Source organism: Eutrigla gurnardus (genome assembly GCF_963514095.1).
Source record: "Eutrigla gurnardus genome assembly, chromosome: 11".
In the NCBI taxonomy this organism is placed as follows: domain Eukaryota; kingdom Metazoa; phylum Chordata; class Actinopteri; order Perciformes; family Triglidae; genus Eutrigla; species Eutrigla gurnardus.
In genome coordinates, this window is record NC_139925.1 from 18499377 (window position 1) to 18511627 (window position 12251).

The 12251-nt window shown below is 41.3% G+C and overlaps 1 protein-coding gene across 3 annotated transcripts in view; it reads left to right on the forward strand.

Annotated features, from left to right (window-relative positions):
* LOC311020493 (bone morphogenetic protein receptor type-1A-like) overlaps positions 1–12251 on the forward strand; it is a 46237-nt gene that overhangs the window by 15181 nt on the left and 18805 nt on the right. For all 3 annotated transcript variants that reach the window (XR_014597905.1, XR_014597906.1, XM_084020543.1), the window contains exon 2: positions 630–740. The gene's annotated coding sequence lies outside the window, so the exon portion shown is untranslated. The remainder of the gene's footprint in view (positions 1–629; positions 741–12251) is intronic.

A 12251-nucleotide genomic window follows, 5' to 3' on the forward strand; every position in this document is an offset into this window, starting at 1 on the left:
GCTCATTAGCATTTAAAGGTGCAGACACAGAAGCAGCCGGTTCTCTGAGCAACTTTTAGACGGCTGAAATTCAGGACCACGGATGGGTTTCGGACAATGCATATGGAATACTGTGTTGTTGGACCTCTGACAGCTGTGTGAAATTGATGAAAAACAGTATAATATGGGAACTTTAAAACATTGTGTTTACTTAAAAATGCAAGCATCAGACGCTTTTGGTGCAGTTGGACCATAACCCTTCATCCTTTCACTTTAATCAGCAGCAGGTGGTAGCTAGCTACAAGAGTTCGAGTATTTATTCACAGATGTTCAGAGATGTTCTGTGGATGTGGCAGGTTTTCATTTAGATAAAATCATATGACATTAATCTGCTATTGTAGTTCAAAGAAGACTAAACCCAAAACATGCTATCTTTCTCAGCTCAGCTGCCTTTTCAACCAGTAGAGAGATGCGTGCCATGCAATACAGTGTCATAGATAGCAGAGACTCTGGATCTCTAAATAACCTGGTAAACCATAATACCACCTCAGCCTAATGGAAATGTTGCAGTTTAGTCATGACCATGGGTTTGATAGTCATTTCAATATAAAACATGGTCGTTTGATCATTTTGGTTTGTCTCTCTGACAGGTTGGTGGTTGCGATGTTGACCTAAATGCGGCCTCTTCTGCTTCAAGACTACATTTCCCATGGAGCTGTGCACTGACACACACACTGTTCTACCATGGAGCCACCAGTCCGGTATGGAAACACACACACACACCAGTCGCAGTGCTGTTCCAGCTCAGTTCCCTGCAGTCAGTGTGTAATGTCTGCATGATTGTGATTGTGGTCACCTGAAAAGCATTACTGGGTTGCTTTATATATACACACACACACACACACACACACACACACACACACACACACACACACACACACACACACACACACACACACACACACACAAAGAAAACATAACAACATAAACAAACGTAATTTTTTTGGTATGGGCACCAGTGATTACTCCTTTAAAAAAAAAAAAAAACTTGATTAGCCTAACCCTCTCCCCCCTCCTCCTGCTCTTTGAAGAGATTAACCCTTGACCTTGGTGCCGAAGGCAGAGCTGGCCAATCAGGCTTCCTGGCTTTTAATAACTGGCTCTGATTGAGTCATTTGAGCTGTCATCTGGTTTGATTAATAACCACAGAGCAGGAGTGCAGGAAGAGCGTTGATTACACCGAGCCCGAAGGCTGCATCTGGATTTGTGTGTGATGTATAGGTGAAGTCATGCCTTTATGTGAGGAGAGAGAGGGTGTGTGTGTGTGTGTGTGTGTGTGTGTGTGTCATGAATAAATGTACCCGTTTGTCTTTGTGTGAGTACATTCAGGATCTATAGGCCGTTCCACTCATTATCGTTCAGTTCTAGGGCTGAAAAGATTACTCGAGTTATTCGAGTAACTCGATTCTTAAAAAAAAAAAAAAAAATGCTTGAGGCAAAAACTCTGTCTCGAAGCTTCGTTAAATTCCTATCTCTGCATTATGCGGCTGCTCAGCTCGATCATTGCTCCACACAGAGCGTTTTTGAGGAAGCCAAGGCTCCAGAGTGCGTCCATTTAGGGCGCACATGCGACCAAAAATCAGTGAAGTGCAGCTAAATATGTTACTTGGTCGCAACATTTAGCGGGTCTGTTCATGTTTTTTCCCCACAGCATACAGAGATGAATCACCACGGTCTGAGCCAATTAGAGGCCGAGTAGGGTGGGCCTTCGTCTCTGATTGGCTCTGACCCCGGTATCTTCTTCTTGACTTGAGCGTAAAAAATGAAGACCTAATCTTTTTGTAATTGAGTAATCTTCCGATTATTCCATAGATGAATCGAGTAATCGGATAAAAATTAACATTATATATAGTTGTCATATACACTGTTAATTTATTAATTAATATGACTATAAACAGGAATAAACATAAGAAAAAAAGAGAGGAGAGAAAAAAGCTAAAGATAAATGAGGATGTTTTTCTTTATTTAAATCTTAACACAAACAAGAAATCAAAATAACCTAAATTGTTTAAAAATAAACTTAAAATGCTCGTCTTTGGTGATTATAAGCAGTGTTAAATGTTACTATCATGTCTGACTCCTCACTGCTCCGGTTTGTGGCTGTCTGATGCTGAGACGCTGCGGGGGAGAGGGGCTGCTCGGCCCATCATGCACCTGTCCCGGTTGTGTTTCTGGTGCTTTTTTAACGATTCTGAACGACGACGCTCTGACAGTAAAGGCAGCGTTCCCAGCCTGGCTCTGGCCGCACTGCACAATGCCGGCCCACCCATGACAACTGGTTTTTAAAACTACACCTGACCGGACCACCCGGTTCACGACACTGGCTCGGACGGAGACAGTGAGACAGGACCGGTATCTAAGGGCGCGGGGGGAGACAGTGAGACAGGACCGGTATCTTAGGGTGCGAGGGGAGACAAGTGTTACGGGCACTGCAACTCTCTGTACGAAAAAAAACTTTCAGACCGGGGTCAGAAGGCCCGCCCCTACTCGGCCTCTGATTGGCTCAGGCCGTGGTGATTCATCTCTGTGTCCTGTGGGGGGAAAAAACACGACGCTCTTCACATAAACAGACCTGCTAAATGTTGCGACCGAGGAACATATTTCGCCGCACTGATTTTTGGTCGCAAGTGCTCCCTAAATGGACACACTCTGGAGCCCTGGCTTCCTCAAAAACGGTCCGTGTGGAACAATGTTCCCTGCCGAGCAGCCGCATAATGCACTAGATAGGAATTAAACGAAGCTTCGAGGCAGGAGTTTTTGCCTCGAGCATTTTTTAGAATCGAGTTACTCAAATAACTCGAGAAATCGTTTCAGCCCTAGTCAAGTGTTCTGAGTGTGTGAGACGGCGCTTCTTGAAAACGACGTAAAGCCATGCGACAAATATTGCGACGCGTTGCCGTACGTACGAGAGGTAACCGTGCTCAGGCCTGGTTGGGCCTGGGGCAGTGTGAGTGCAGGCCAGGGAGGACAGGGGAGGGAGGACAATCTTGATCAACTGGCCCTACTGTGAGTACACCATTAGTGCGCCTGAGCCAAAGCAGCCAGAGAGTTGTTGCTAAATTCGGGTTAGCCTTCTGCGTGGACATTGCATGTTCTCCCCATGTTAGTGTATCACAAAGCACAGCTGCAATGATTTTCAGATTTCTTTATTATTGCTGTTTTCCAGAAGTACGTGATTTTGTGTAAAAACAAAGCAGATTGCTGCTTTTTGTCTATGGACGAGGTAACTCAAATGTCTGAGTTGCAGTGCTCGCTGACAGACTTTCAAACAGAGCCGGCCAGTCTGCAGCTCAAAATCACTCCCATATGTCCCTCACCAGTCCCGCCCCCCACATATACCGCCCTGCACGCTTCACCCACACCCTGCAGCCCGACTTGGATAAGGTCGACCCGGCTCAGCTTACAGTACACCCTGGCATACAGACAAGGTTAGTCTGCATCCAGTTTTTTAAGTACAGATGATTTAAGGCTGACTCCACAGAAAAATTAAAAAGTCTGAAGAATAACAGCTTGTATTATAAAGTGAATCCTGCTGCAAAGTTTTGCCAATGCAATGTTATATCGCAATATCATGATACACTCAATGTCCACTTTATTAAGTACATCTCTACAGTCTAATTAAATCCTGCTCTGCCATACATGATATGATGCTGTACATGTTTAAACATTGAGCAGATACATCGTGAAGTTTTACTCGGTTACATTATACTCTGAGACCCCTTGGATATGTATAGAGGGGGGACAAAACATTAAAAAACACCTGAATATATATAAATGTAATTTAATTTAATTTCATCAATTCCAATAAAAACTCAACATTATAAACGTTGTAAAGATAGCAGACCGGTTGTTTTGGGCTGCGTTAGATTGTACAGGTGTACCTTATAAAGTGACCACTGAGTACATAGTGTGGTACTGTTTGTTGTTAACCAGCCATAAATGTTTGTTAATGGTTAACCCAGGGAATTACAATGAGCAGAAACGAGCAAGTGAAGTTTGGTATGTATTTACTGCCACTCAGCGAACGCTCCCCCCTAATTGGTCTGCAGTATTTGGATTCTGCTGTTTATCAGAAAATCTGCAGTTGGGGTCATAAATTCCTCTGAGTCAGCCACTTTGGTGAGCTTGCAGTCACAACTTGTCATTTGTTTAAGTTTGAAAAGAGCAATATCTGTGGTAAGTCATTGTGTGAATGTCAGAATCATCAGACGTTTGTTCTCTTACTGTGGTCCTGAACTCAGCAGGTTTTCAGATTGGTCAGGCATCATTTAAAGCAGGATGTACACTAGATTATGAGCAGTTCTGTATGACTGATTTGTACATGACAGTCCCCTTATTCAAGATATTTCCTTGTTGCCTTACCACACGTTGGTATGTGACACCCAGGATTTATGTTAAGTCCAGCAGTGAAGTTGTCGCACTTGTTACCGCCCCTCTGGCAGAGTAAGAACATGCGTTTCTAGCTGACCAGAGCACTGCTATTCTATCATGAAATCACTTAACACTTGTGTTTACGTAAACACCATCGACAACTACTGATGACTTATCAGGGTCTTGAAAACAAGGGGTGGGGTTAAGATATGGGATTGGCCGTTTATCTTTCCCTTTGCCTTTTATGTGTTTCTGTCTTTTACGCTATTTTCTTAATTGCTGTTTTTGTGCGTCTTGTAGCCTTTTTGCATTTTTTTTTTATTGTGTGAATCAGCTTCTTCTACACATTACCTCACACAGATAAATACACACACACACACAAGACCACCTATATTGTTGTATGATCCGTGCATGGCTTTGTGGCCTGGCTGTAGTTTCCAAGATGACACGGTGGATGGAACCATCCGGCTTCCCTTCATGGAGTCCGGTCTCTGACCAGACCACCCACCCACACACACACACACACACACACACCCTCAGACTCACACAGGGCCAATATTCTGTCTGCTACAATTATAGTTATATTTTAGTTTTATGTTTTTTTTGTGTCTCTGGGGAAAGCTGTCTGAGTGCCAGTCGTCTCCCTATTTTCCACTCCTTCACACTAGGATCAGACCAGTGCGGCCTGCTGGCAGCAGTTGAAGCAGAACATTACTTTTTCCAAACAGAACATCCACAGAAAATACCAGAAATGAAACTCTCAGAGACTGACTGGACAGCTGGTCCAGAAATGATTGACTGCAGATGAGGTGAGGAGGGTGGAGTTTAACAGTAAACTTCCTTCTCCGTCTCTGAAAAAGGGAAAAGTGCTCATTGTTCTCACAGTTGGTCCTCAACGAGGACAGGACCAAAGCTGTGACTTCCTTCAGTGTGTGCATGTGTCGAGGGGGATTTTCCGTCACCTCGTAGCCACATCACAGCAACACTTGGAGTAGGACGTGGGGATGCTGTGTCACTCTTGGTGTTGCTCAAGTGCTGTTCTTATATTTGTCATCAAAAATACCGTTTTTGAAATGTGTTTGTCGTTTAAGGACACAACGCATCCAGAAAAAACACTGTAGGTTTTTCCTTTTTGTTTCTCAGATTCCACTGATCACATTTTGTAATTTTGGAGTATTATCCTCACCATCAGCTAATAATTGCTGCTTGGCTAACATGGATGCAGCACTTGTTTATGCATGGATTATGCTCCTGGCCTCTGTGTTAAATGAGACATTGATGACCCGGAGGAGAGATTTGGCAATTTCCAGGGATGACATGTGAACCTGGTGTCTTGTTTAGGATGGGATGGCTATATCACCACAATCTTGAGCAAACTGGTGTAACTGGGAGAATTGTTTTGATTTGGGAGTCTTCCAGTCTTTTTGTGTCTGCCCACTCATCAGTATGATTTATGATGGATAGACCTGTTTCTATGGTGATTAGAGTGATTAAAATCACCTTAAGTGAACCACATTGTACCGTTTTATTGCTTAATGACTTTGTGGCCAGGCTCAACATCTGCTGGTCTGGCACGTGTACACAGGGTGGCCAAATCACCTCAGTACCAACACAGAATACTGTGAGGTATCTCAGCTTCACCTCACATTGGGGCTGGGTGAACCAAGCAGCGATCACATCCAATTTTAATCTGTTTTCTTTCAAACTAAGTAAGAATTTAAAAAAAGACAAAGGAATTGTTAACTTCCACAAAACTTTTTTTTTTTTTTTTTATGCGTCTTTAGCAGGTATATTAGAGCTGCTGTCATCTAAGTGCCACACACTTCTCCCACTCGCCTGCATGCCTTTGTTTGGGATGCTGGGATAAATTAGTCAGGCTGCTGCTTTCACATGCCACAATATTAAAAAATAAATAAAAAAACAAACAGCTCACTTTGATTATCATTAGGGCTGTCAAAATTGGCTAAAACGGACAGTTTGGTCTAAAAACATGTATGAATATTTGACTAACTTTGGCGCAGCAGCACTGCACAGCGGGCCATTTTAAGATGGAATTTTTTAAGAAACTGCGTCACTGTTTATTCCTGACTATGGCTGCATCCAAACATTTTTTTTATTATTATTGATTAATCTAAGACATTTTTTATATGATTGATAGATTACTGTCGAGATTTGAATTTTTTTATTCTCAATTTATAGAACAATTAATTTACCTCACGTGAATATCAAGAACTTCAAATTAATATATAAATATTTAATCATCTCATTAAAATATTTCTCAGATTGCTGTCACAGATTAATTTAATCACTTTATGTATTTGACTTAAAACTTAACATGGTTATAACGTGGATATATTTCATTACTTAAGATAACATCAACATTTATGGATCACTCATACATGGCCGTTACAGTAAACAAAAAATATAAAACAGCTGAATAACAACATGAGATGAAACATGGTGTAACGTTAAGTTACAATAACAGCAGCAGTGCAGAAATGACTTAACATTGATGCGAAGAAGGAACATTTAGAAGATAAAATTTAAGTGACTACCAATAACACAAACACAGTCCGTGATAATCCTAATATATCATGCTCTGGTGGGGACAAAATTAAAAGCTGCATGGTGCTGTCTTGCTGCTGCTGCCATCTTGACAAAGACTCTTTTGCTTTTGGAAGTGTTTGTGCATCACAGTTGCACCGCTGTGATAAGTTATTTTCAGTTTGCAGAAGTTCCAAAAACATACTTCCAAACTTTAGAGTACCATGCTTGATTTTAGCTGCAGCTTGTCTGGGGGAACACATCCTTTAACCAGACGCAGCCATTCATGTTACGCACCAGCGCACGTCATTGCAAATTTACATATTTCTTAATTAATGACATTCATTATGTCGACGAATCACCTTGCCCAGTTCCTGACGCTCACTTTGAAAGCCTGCAGTAGGCGAGTTATTTTTACGCTACTTCCTCAGTTCTCTACAAAAATCAAAATAAATTGGCTGGCTGGAGGAAGATTGCCTGAACGTTTCCTACTTGCTGTTGGCTATTTGGCTAGTTTGCCATTTCCAGTAAATATCACAATATAAAAAAGCGTACTCTCATTTCAAATTCTCCTATTTACTATGACCTATTGTAGCTCAGGGAAGCAGTTCTGTACAGTTATAACCCAAGTGAAAATCAATTTTCATTTTTAAACATTGTCCAAAACCAGGAAATAAAGTCGGTTTATTAAATCAAGTTAACGCCTGTCTCTACTTCACATGGACTTTAAACCTCCTGTGGACGCTGGGTAATTTGTTTTGCTGTAGCCTTATAAATTAAGAGGGGGAAAGTGATGTGTCTCCAGTTATAGCTGCAGCTGCTCAGCAGGTTTTCTTTTGGCCTCTAATGAAGTAAGGCATCACTGCTGCCCTCTCTGAGCTCCATGCTATACCGATGTTTCTTAAGAATTCAAAATAAAGTTAAGCTACTTTGCATTGCAACAGTCTACTTGAAGTCAGTAGTTACCTGTGATATAATAGATGAAGCAAACACAGGGCTGTGGGTTCTATTCCCACTGTGGCCACCGACCCAAGAAGGTCAAACAAAATGTTTTAAAAATCTTCCTCCAATTGTGTTCTTAACAACCTCCATGGTAGAAGAAGAGCATTCAAGATTAATTTGTGGGATTAAATAAAGGATGATGATGAAGAAGGGGAGGCAGAAGATGCAGGGAGGAAGAGGCCCGCAGCGCCGCTCACCGTGGCTCTGGGTATTCTGGGTATTCTTATGCTAATCCATCGCCGGGGAAGAGGCGCAGAGCAGCCAAGCAAACAATGGCACTGGAGCCAGTAAGTCTGGCCTGCAGTCTCCCAGGCCCTGAAAGGCATGTCGGGCAGGGCGCCGACACCAACAGGGAGGCTGCTGCTGCAGCACCCAGAGGCCCGCCTGCAAGGAGGGGCCCCTGGAGGGGACAGGGAACGGGGCCAAGATGGAGGGAGAGAGGGGAAAGAGAGAAGAGACATTAGAAGCAACAGGGAAATAGGAAAGGGAAAGCAACAAATGGAAATGGAGAATAGGTGGAAAACGAGAAGGAAAGAAGTGAAAGAGGGAGAAGAGTCAAGGAGATAAAAGGAGTGGAAGAAACACAAAATGATGTCAGTAAAAGGGAAAAATAAACACTTGATGTTCCTTGACTTCTCTTGTTAGGTGATCATCTTCTGTGGTCTTTTACCTAACTGTGACAAGGAGAAGCGTATACCTATTTACCTTACTAATGTGTAGACACATACATATGAATGTGATTGTGTGACTTTTTCCTTTTCAAATACCTACAATTGCATCAAAAATCTTACTCTTTCTTAGTCATAAATCAATCATCAAATCTTAACACACAGATATCAAACATGCCATAAACATGTGAGCTAATTAGTAGGATTGATGCCGTTCGATTCTGCTTATCGGTCCCAATCTTTTTCGAGTCCCCTATTGGTTGTTTAAATAAGTGACGGTGCTCCTTTTATTAAAAGGATATAACTTAAAAATCTATATTTGCCATAAGTTGCAACATTTTATAGATAAAAATCGTATTAATTGGACCGATAAGCAGCTAGGGATGAAACTAATGCATGAAAATACAAACGGTCTCCGTCCATCCCTTCACTCTGCTGTGCTCCATCCCAGCTGTCCTGTTAATGTTCTCCACCTTGCCGATCACAATCTCCCTCATTACTGCATTTATTTGTAGAGCTCAGGAGCTGTCCGCCAGTCCTCCAATCATGCCTGTGCGTCGTTTATTTAGTCTGCCACCATTCTCCCAGAGCAGGAAGTGGAGACGCATTAAGGCTTGATTATTGATGTCTAGCTCCTTATGCTGCAGTGCGTCCAGGGGGGAGAAGGAGGTGGGGGGAGTATTACAGATGGATTATTACGGCCTCTGTCAAGGTCTAGTGTCATTTTTCAGCATTTTAATAGCTCTTTCAGGACTTGTGGAGTTAATAAATCACCTGTGGACACAGCTTCAGAGCTGCAGCACTTTCCAGAACAAGCTGTCCAACATTTTGAAATCATAAAAGCCCTTTCCCAACAAACATACAGCCTATTCAAAAGTAAGTACTATGTTTGTGAGTATTGTATAAAAATGTGTGAACCAGTAGGCCATAGGTTCGCAAATCTATATCCCCATTTAGTCATGCTGTGAGGCTCAGACAGTTTGAGGGATTTACAGCATTTTAAAATGTTTGTTTTTGGTTTGTTTTTCAAAAAAAAAAAACTAAAATAATTTTATTTTTCTACAAGCGAATTACTCAGGTGCTGAATATTGGTCCTATTTGACCAAATATTAAGAAATACTTTGATTGAAAAAAGAAAAATGTGATTTGAATGGTAGCCAATTCATTTTCTGTCGATGAACAAATTGATTATCGACTAATCGTTTCAGCTTTAAAGACGATTGGCTAAACAGGCTTGAAATCTGATCTCTACAAAAATCGAGCATACTTTATTTACAAATGAATATGCTGAGATATGGTTGAACGCTTTTGAAAAATCCTCATTTGAGTTTTTTTGTCAAACTATTTTTTTAAATTATTTTCTTTATCGTTACCAATCCAGTATTGGAAAATATCTAAAGGTAGTCTTTGTTGGAACTCAGCCTTGAACCCAGTCAGTGTTGGTGCCCTGCTTTGCATTAAACTGGCTAAAACAACACTAGTCCGAATAATAATGAAAGTATTCACAGTGTAACTCAGTGTCGTCAGTCATACAGACTGCTGCAGTAGCCACCAGTCATGGCAATGTAATATCAATTTACATAATAGTTTTTATTGCCGCCTACCTCTCCAGCCAAATGAAAAGTTATTATACCCAGAAGCCTTTAAAGAGCTCTTTCTTCTACAACTCTTAACTTAACTGCTTGGGTTTCTATCCCACCAAATTTCCCAGCATCCCTGGAGCGGTGTGACCTGAAATTCTTTCCCCTAAGGGGACCTGGCTATGGCTCAGTGGTTCCCTATAAGGGCGTTTTATTCTGTACAGGTGGGATCGCGAACAATACCTTCTTTCTTTCCCGTTTTCCAAGACTCTAATGTCACGTCAAGGTATCCAAAGCAGCTACGCCACATTAACCTCCTGTTAGCAGAGTGGGACGGGATGGGACGGACCAGTGTGCACATATACGGTCTCTGAAGTGAAAGGATACAGGTTTGAGTACTACAGAAGTTCTTACATATCAACCTGGCAGGAGGGAAAGTCTTTATGTATAAAAACAGATTGATATCCAACCTTTTGTTACTATTGAGCTCCTTTAGTTATTTGTGCCTCCACTAGTACCTTCGTATGTATCAAAACTTTATGTATCTATAGCTACACTACCTGAGTTACTACACTAAGTAACTTTCCACAACTACTCTGTAATATACTTAAAAAATATCATAAGGTAAGCCCATCACTCCTCATCATACCTGATTATTTGAACTGCATGTTAACTTAATCTTAACTTGCCATGAACTGTGTACATTGAGTAGTCTCTCTCTCTCTCTCTCTCTCTCTCTCTCTCTCTCTCTCTCTCTCTCTCTCTCTCTCTATATATATATATATATATATATATATATATATATATATATATATATATATATATATATATATATATATATATATATATATATATATACATCCAAACATCCAAAGAAAACGAGTGGGCAGTAATCGGACACTGATATCAGCATTTAAAAAAACATTCATCTCTGCATCGTTCTCTGTCAGCTTCTGCTGCTGAGGGAAGAAGGAGTTTGTTGACTGAGAAACAGTCTGAAGTATTAGAGACCTGTTTGAACACGGTGAGGAGGAGGAGTGAAAGTTATTTGACACCAAGAGGGTTTTGGATTTGAAGAATCCTGCAGATCTGTCTGTCTATATATAAACGTATATGTGTCAACAGTTAAACACCAACAACCGTTTTGACCAGCATGTTGGTCTATAGGTCAATTTATGATAGAATGTATAATTTATGATATAAATCCCACGTGTGTGCAGTCACTACATGTTTTCAAAAGGAAGAGGATGTGTCGGGTGATTTAGTAAGGGTTTGTGTGGAGGGGGTGGCAGCATCCTGTCTTGGGGGCTCACAACAGACGATCCTTCCTGAACCTGCCCTGTCTTGCCGTGTGTGTGTGTGTGTGTGTGTGATGGTGTGTGTGTGTGTGTGTGTGTGTCCCCTGCTGCTGTTGTCGGTTTCTAAATGGAGCAAAGAACCACAAACAAACTTCAGGTTTTGTTGTGGCAGTGAGGTGAAGATTCTTCCACTTTTCTGTTATCGACGCAGACACACAGGCAACACTCCTTCAGTCACACTCTCGCATACATACCAATACACACGCATGCCTTCAGATACAACCTTGTACACACACCGTAATCCTGATGCATGGTACTTATATCTACTCGTATGGTTGAAAATGTGCACATATGATGAAAGAAAAAAGGCCTATCTTCCACTTTTATTTTTAACCCCAAACTTGAACTTGCAGTTGCTCCCAACATGATTAAAGATAATAAAAAAAAATACCATAGAGAAATGGAACTGAAAAGGAGAGCAAGTCCAAATAGTGTGTTCGAGTTCTGCATCCTTGTGATACCTTCCTGTTAACTCTTCAGGAAAATACATATTTTAACATAATTACTGTCCTGATCTGCAAAAAGCAACATAAAACCCTCTGTAATATGACAGTGCAGTTCCTGAGAAGATGACATCTTGATGATCCATGTTTTTTTTTTTACTGTAGAGCAAGATCACTATTCATGGGTTCAGTAGAACATTTTGGACACGTTATTCTCACCAGAAGAACCTGGTTATTCACGGGTGA